Genomic DNA, 8,331 nt, shown 5'->3' with positions numbered 1-8,331 from the left:
CTGAGAAAGAGAAAGCGAGAAAACAGGTACTGAAACTTGCCATAATTTCATTACTGAATGCAGTAAGGCTGACCTCCCTCTCTGATTCTTTCTAAAATTCTACCATTCTTATGTGATTCTCCCTCAGGATTTATATTCAGTGATGTTAGCTGGGGAAAGGAAGGCGTATGAGGTCACCACCTGAAAATGGTCACGATTCCACTTCCCACTGTATAGTCAATTTGAATTCAGAGCATCACAACACAAGGCAAAATACCTCATTTCTATGGCATGCTTTGCTTTGAATGGAAATATATATAAGCCAAGGAAGTAAAACAAACACACAAAACTCCTTATGGGACCATGACCAAAGGGAACTTCTCTGATATGAATATTCTAAATGGTCCCTTCATTTTGTTCCCCTAGCAGTTTTTATTCCCAAGAACAATGAAGCACAGTAAAACTCAGGATACAAGAGAGATGTGGATTCCTTTTGTAAAAAAAAAAAGAGCACAATTGTGAGAGGATGCTGAGAAAGGAGCCCAGAATATTCTTATACCCACCTGGTGGAGAATTTTAATAAAGAATACATTTGGAAGTTGAAGGCCTAACAATGTCTTTCCTTGAAACTACCTGTGACTACCCTCCGAAAGGCCTCTACTTATCCCCAGAATATGCATGCTCAGTTATGGACTGCTGGCCCAGCAGGAAAGAAAAGTTAAACTGGAATTTGTAGACTCAATAGGAATTAGGCAGATTAAGTGACAAGGGAAACCCTGACAGGCTATTTTTATGATCGGATCTAAAACGGTAGATAGGACACCTGCTTTAACCATGCTATATCAGTGGCTGTACAAGTCGATAGTAACTTTTAGACAAAAGTTGCTTTTTTAGTCCTTTCAGCAATCATTTCCATAAATAAGCATATGCTCGCATTTTCTTCATCATACCCAAATGAATTTGCCCACCCATTCTGTCTATCCAAATTCTTTCCACTCTCCAAAGGACAGCTAAAATCCAGCCACTTGAATTCCTTCTGCATCTCTATCTATTCATTTCAATTTAATTGGAAATAAGATTCTTTTCCACTAAATTTTATGAATTTTTTTTTTTTTTTTTGCAGTTTTTTGGCCAGGGCTGGGCTTGAACCTGCCACCTCCAGCATAAGGGGCCAGTGCCCTACTCCTTTGAGCCACAGGCGCCGCCCTGGCTTTTTTTTATTTTTTAATTTGCATTCATTATTTTAACTTGCCTTTGCAGAAAGATGACGGACTAGAGACAGCAGATCATCTCAGAAAGAAAGAAAAGTTGTAGATGAAAATTAAACACACACACACACACCCCTCAGATGTAATTCTGAGGTAAAAGTGTTAAAACTTACTGGAGATTCCACAGAAAGAAATTGTGGAGCAGAATAAAAATGAGCAAGATTTGATCAGAGCTCAAACAAGAGAAACTTCTAGCTCCATGAAAAGTGTAGGTGGGATTGTTTCTCCTCCCCTCATACCTCTGGCTCCTGAGCTAGCCTCACAAGCCCAAATGCTGCTTCTGCCAGTGAACTGGGAGCTTCTTGAGAATGAAACATCAGGAGCCCAGGCCCCTCATGGCCTCTACCTATCACCACAGACCTGAGCCAATATAGGTTCCCCACTGATTCTCTACCCAGTGTGTGCCCGTATCTCAAAAGGAAAATTCATAACGCTAACTACAAACTTCTCAAGTGAAACCTTAAAAGGCAGAAAGTAATGGGGCCCTATCCTTAGTGTCCTTAAACAGAATAACTGCTGGCCAAGAATTTTCTATCCTGCTAAACCAAGTTTCCTAAGTGATGTAGAAATAAAGTCTTTCCCAGACAAGTAAACGCTAAGTGAATTTGTCCCTACTACACCCGCCCCACAGGAAATGCTCAAAAGTACATTATTCATACATACATACAATAGTGCGGTAGATATTAAGTGTAAAATCACCCAAAAGTTAAGCTCACGGCTCTTATAAAATAATAGCACAAGAAGGAAAACAAAATAACTAAGAAAATGCTAGGAAGGCTATGTTAACCAGTGTGATGAAAATATGTCAAATGGTCTATAAAACCAGTGTATGGTACCCCATGATTACATTAATGTACACAGCTATGATTTAATTAAAAAAAAAAAAAAAAAAACATGCCTGGCAGGGGTTGACCCCCTGTAACTTCGACCTTTGACTTCTGACCCTCTCATACTAGATGATGTGTGGTGGTACAAGAACACCCTCCCCACTTTGGGAATGGAATAAAGCAATGGAAATACCAAAAAAAAAAAAAAAGGAGGAGGAAAACAAAACAATAAGGTAACATTCAACCTGCTGAACAAAACGGCATCCCCCATATCAACGCTAACTCTCAACATGAACGGTCTAGATGCCCCATTTAAAAGACATATCTTCCCACTGGGTTATAGCTTTCATATAAAAGCCTTAAATTAGTTTCATAGTAGGGCTGAGTACATTGGATACATTTTCTTCCATTCTTGAGATCATCTTACAAGGGTACATGGTGAAACTTAGTAAATGTAGAATATAATTGTCTTAACACAATAACTAAGAAAATGCCAGGAAGGCTGTGTTAACCAGTGTGATGAAAATGTGTCAAACTGTTTATAAAACCAGTGTATGGTGCCCCATGATCGCATTAATGTACACAGCTATGATTTAATACTAATAAAAAAAATAATATGGAAACAAACAAACAAAAAAAGACATAGTCTTTGTCTATGCATGAATGGACGAAAAAATACAACCCAAATATTTTCTCTCTCCAAGTGTCGAACACTTGTGAAGAACTCAAAAATGTATTTTTAAGATAATATAATGATAATTGTCATGTATTGTCTTCCCTGTGTCAGGGGAGTGTTTACTCAAACTTGGGGGATTTAGGAACTATTTAATAGAAGTTCAAACTACATGAAATTAATCATTACTGTCATTCTCAGTACCACAATGTCATTAAGAAATGCTGTTAACTCAGCTGTTATTTTCAAAACTCACATGAGCATCTTCCCCCTTGACATCTAGCATTCTCAGTGTGCAAAGAACAGTCTTATATTCACATGCTATTCATTTCTTTACACAGCACTAAAAAGATGCATCGTCAGTGACTGTTAGGTGATTGTATCCATGGTTTCGCTGGTTCCTTTAATTACAAAAAAAAAGATCAAAAGGCATTTTATTGATCAACTATTCTCTGTGAAAAATAAAGTCTGGAATAAAACATGGGCTTAACCTCCTTTAGTAAGGACATACCCATTCTTGCTGCTACTATAGTGGATATCTTGGAATTATGTATCTCAATGTACCTTTTCCAGGCTATATTAAGGTTTATTAAATCATCAGCAACTAAACAAAACATATCCTCTCCTATAACATGAGATTTTAGAGATAAACAGAAAAAAAGTCAATTGTGCACTTTTTTCTCAAATATGTACAGCACATATTTGCTGATTCCCATTCTGCAGACCCGTCAGTCCATCTGATTGTAACAACAAAGTTATCTGCTGTACTTCATATGCTGTAGTCTTATAATTACTCACCTACCTTGTGGGACACTGATCTCATTAGTGGGAATTTGTTTCAGTCATCTATCGCTGCATAATAAATTACTATAAAACTTAGTAGCTTAAAACAACAATGGTTTCTGTGGGTCAGGAATTACCTAGGTGGTTCTAGCTTAATGTCTCTTGGGAGGTTGCATTCCAGCTGTCAGCCAGGGCTAGAGTCATCTAAAGGCTTCTCTGAAGCTGTAGGATTTGTTTTCAAGATCACTCACCAGTCAGTCTTCCCCAGATCACCAATCCAACAGAATCTAAGTTTCAGAGAGGTGGCAGACAGAAACAAGAAAGGAAAGGAGAAGGAGAGGTGGTGTTCTTATAAAGAAACACTAATGTGAATGGCAGCAGATTTCTCATATGAAATCATGGAGGCCAGGAAAAGCAGCAAAACATTTCTCAAGTATTATACTTAAAAAAAAAAAAAAAGACTGTTAACTCTGAGTTCTGCTTCTAACAAAGCTATATTAATCCAAAAAAAAAAAAGAATGAAGGAGGAAAAACAACATCCTCAGACTAAAGGGAAGTAAGAGGATTTGTTTCTAACAGACCTCCCCTTAAAGAATGGCTTTAAAAGTCTCCAAACAGAAAGAAAATCATGACAGAAGAAGGCCTGGAACTTGAGACAGAAAAAAAGAGCAACTGAATGACCAAAAACAACAGCAAAGCTCAGGCTTGTGCTCCCAGGGCCTCAGATTCCAGAGGAGCTGCTCAGGATGGTCACCCACATGCAGCTCGCCATCTTTGCCGACATGCTGGGCATGTCACTCTTATGTTTCTCTGTCACTACATGGCCGTCAACAATCCCAAGAAGCAGGAATGAAAGTGGTGCTTTCTCCGTCCCAGGGTTCCAGGACATAGTCTGGCAAGAAGGAGGGTGTGAGGGCCCCTTGCACTTCGCTTCATCCTTTTTACTTGTCATGACAAACAAAGCAACTATACTTGGATTTTTCCAAAGCACTTTTATTTCCTCAAGGTCTTCCTTAACCCTAAGGAACAAGAAGCTGTCACTGAATAGGGCCCAGGATAGGGGCTACTTTCTTTTCTACTCCTTCCCCCCAATATAAAAACGTAGATATTTTAAAAAAAAATTAAGAGCAGGCTGGACACAATGGTTCACTCCTATAATCCTAGCAGTGGTTCACTCCTATAATCCTAGCCTGGGAGGCTGAGGTGGGTGGATTGCCTGAGCTCACAGGTTCGAGACCAGCCTGAGACAGAGCGAGACCTCATCTCTAAAAATAGCCAGGCGTTGTGGCAGGTGCCTGTAATCCCAGGTACTTGAGAGGCTGAGGCAAAAGAATCACTTGAGCCCAAGAGTTAGAGGTTGATGTGAGCTATCACGCCACGGCACTCTGTCAACAAAGTGAGACTCTATCTCAAAATAATAATAATAATAATAATAACAATAATAAGAGCAAATATAATAGACCATCTATTACTGCATGAGGTTCTTTAATCATATTTTATGGTTGATACAAAAGTTAGGTATCCCTGATGTGGTGCTTAATGCTTGTAGAGAAAGTATCTAAGACAATTAGAAAAAGCTAAGGAAATTTAAAATGGAAGTAGAGTTTCTACACTTAGATTATCATTAAAAGTAGTAAAACATCAACACCATTAGGCTCAGATAAGTTATGTATATATACAGAAATACCTAGAGCAACCACTAAAAAAACTATACAAAGTGATATAATCAAAGACGTTATAAAAAAATCAAAATGAAACTCTTAAAAAATGTGTAAGTAATCCACAGAAAGGCAAGAAATGAAGGGTAACAAGAAACGGAAAACAAACAATAAAATGGCAGACATACATAAACTAAAAGAGATTGGCTAAGTAGATTGTTTTAAAACACAACTCAGTTATATCCTGTCTATAAGAAATTCACTTTAAACACAATGACATAGGTTAGCGAAAGCAAAAGGAAGGGGAAAGATGTATCATGTATGTAATCCAAAAAAAAAGCAGAAATGGCTACATTAATATCAGATAAACTAGACTCAGAGCAAAGAAGTACATAACATCATGACGTTATGCACCTACTATATTAGAAATCTTAAGTGGTAATGATAAAGTTGTAAATGGTAACCTCAAAAAATGTGATGAGAAATCATTCCTCACATCATCAGTGATACACTGATCAGTTCACATAGTCAGAATACATTTACTCTCCTGATTATAAAATCCATTTTTATTTATCAAAAGATACTACGCGCTTATAGCTTACTAAAATGGAATAAATTAATGTTTACTGGTATTTATAATCCATAGTCTAAAATGTAATTTCTAAAATCACTATTGACAATAAGAATAATCAAGAGAAGTAAAGGAAATAAGAATGACAGAATACACTAGTCCCCCCTTATTTGAGGGGGATCCACTTCACGACCCCTAGTGAGTGCCTCAAACCACAGATAGTATCAAACACTGTAAATCACATGCCAAATTTTCACTCATAAAAGATTCCTTCCTATCATAGATCTTAGCAACATCAGCATACAATTTTTTTTTCTTATTAAGTTTGAGAACTTTCACATTTTCACTTAAATGGGAGTATTTTGCAGCTTCTCTTTGCATATCTGATTAGCTAGCATCCCTATTGTTTTATTCTGGGGTCATACTTAAGTAAAATAAGGATTCCTTGAATGCACACACTGAGACAACACAACAGTCAATCTGATAACTGAGAGGCAGTGATAGACAACAAGTGGGCTACAAGGGTAGACAACTAGTAGACGGCAAGGAAATGCTGGACGGAGACATGACTCATGCTCTGGGTGGAACAGTGGGAGATTTCATCAGGCTCCTCAAAACAGTATCATTTTAAATCTTATGAACTGTTCATTTCCATAATTTTTCATTTAATACTTTCAGGCCCCATTTGGCTTCAGGTAACTGAAACAGCAGAGAAGAGGGGACTTCTAGATTAAAGTTTAAGTAAAAACATGACATGACTTGATTTATGTTTTAACAGGATCCCGGTGGTTGCTTCTGAGGACCCACTGGAAAGATTATCAAGGGAAGAAGCAGGGAAGGAAGGCTATTGCAATACTCTAGTTAAGAACAATGGTGCCTCCATCCTGGATGGTAGCAGAGGGACTAAGAAGTAGTCAGACTGTGAGAATACATTGAAAGTAGATATGATAGGATTTGTTGACAGAATAGTTATGTGGTATGCAAGAGGAAGTCAAGAACACGCCCAATGTTGTTTTGACTTGAGCCACTGGAAAAATAGAGCTGCCCTAAACTAAAATGGGGAAGAACTGGAGTTCTTCTGAAAATATTTAGTAATTCAAGTTTGGGCTTTTAAATTTGAAATGTCTATTATACCTCAAAGTAAAGACAAGTAGCAGAAGAGCTAGAGACTGGAGTGCAAGGAAGAAGCCAAAGCTGGGGCTGTACGTTTGGGAATCATTAGTAGATAGATGCCACTTAAAGTCATGAGCCTGGGCAAGCTCACCGATGCAAAGACTGTAAATATAAAAGTGAAGAGAGCTGAAGACTGAGCCAGGGGCTCTCAAATGCTTTAGAAGTTAGGCTTGTTGAGGAGGAAGTATGGTCTGTAACTGAGAGTAAGGAATGATCTGAAGAGAAAAGAGTCGGTATAAAATGACCAGCTATGAGAGTGGGAAAGTGAATAGTCCAGGGAAATACAGGCTATTCCTGGGCAGCATATTTATGAGTGATCATAAATTTAATGTAAGACTAATCAGCACAGGTGTACATTTCTTTCCAATGACATTGGGTTGTACAAAGGCCGACAAGTTATATAGGGTTGGGGTTAAACCAAGTAAGTGAGAAAGTAATAAAGAAGTTGAGGATATACAAAAGGTAGTATAAAGCAAAAACCGTTAGGAAATACATCAATAGCAAGAAGATTCCCCAACCAGATACAAAAATACATTAAAAAGTTATAATACATTTGAAAAAGAAGGTGATGGCAGTGTCAGATTATAGAATTAACAGTAGAGTAGAACTGAACTTTCAGTGACATATATAAGGGGACTTTAAATACAAAAATAAAAATATAGAAATTTTGTTTCTCAATATAATCTTCATCAAGTTTGAGATAGCCTTATAAGTGAGGACACCAGCCATTCAGTCCATCCCCAAAGATCTGAAGTTAAATATCTATGTCAGTGCAATATTTCTTACATTATTATCTAAAGAAAAATGGGTACCTTTAAAAGATTTTTTTAAGGTTTGGCAGCACCCGTAGCACAGTGGTTACGGCACTGGCCACATATACCAAGGGTGGTGGGTTCAAACCCACCCAGGCCAGCTAAACAACAATGACAATTGCAACAACAAAAAAAAAAAGCTGGACATTGTGGCAGGCGCCTATAGTCCCAGCTACTTGGGAGGCTGAGGCAAGAGAATTGCTTGAGCCCAAGAGTTTGAGGTTGCTGTGAGTGTGATGCCATGGCACTCTACCAAGCACGACATAGTGAGCTTGTCTGGAAAAAAAAAAAAAAAGGTTTTTTAAGATTAGGAAACACAAAGAGGTCAGAAGGATGCAAATCAAGACCATAACGTGGATGCTTGACAATTTCCCATTGAAACTCTTGCAAAACTGGCCCAGTTCCATGACAGTCATGAGCAGAAGCTTTGTTGTGGTGGAGAAGCATTCTCTTGTAAAACTTTCCCTGGGCCTTTTTTTGCTAAAGCTTTGGCTAACTTCCCCAAAACTCTCATGATAAGCAGATGTTATCATTTTATCATTCTTTGTTCTTTTGCACTTTAGAAAGTCAACAAGCAGGGTGGCGCC

The 8,331-nt window shown here is 38.0% G+C and overlaps 1 pseudogene; it reads left to right on the top strand.

Moving 5' to 3' along the window:
* Positions 1–4,276: 4,276 nt before the first annotated feature.
* LOC128596196 (dolichyl-diphosphooligosaccharide--protein glycosyltransferase subunit 4-like) lies at positions 4,277–4,383 on the top strand (annotated as a pseudogene).
* Positions 4,384–8,331: the final 3,948 nt, after the last annotated feature.

This window comes from Nycticebus coucang, chromosome 10, assembly GCF_027406575.1.
Source record: "Nycticebus coucang isolate mNycCou1 chromosome 10, mNycCou1.pri, whole genome shotgun sequence".
NCBI lineage: Eukaryota > Metazoa > Chordata > Mammalia > Primates > Lorisidae > Nycticebus > Nycticebus coucang.
This window is presented reverse-complemented; position numbering and strand designations above follow the sequence as displayed.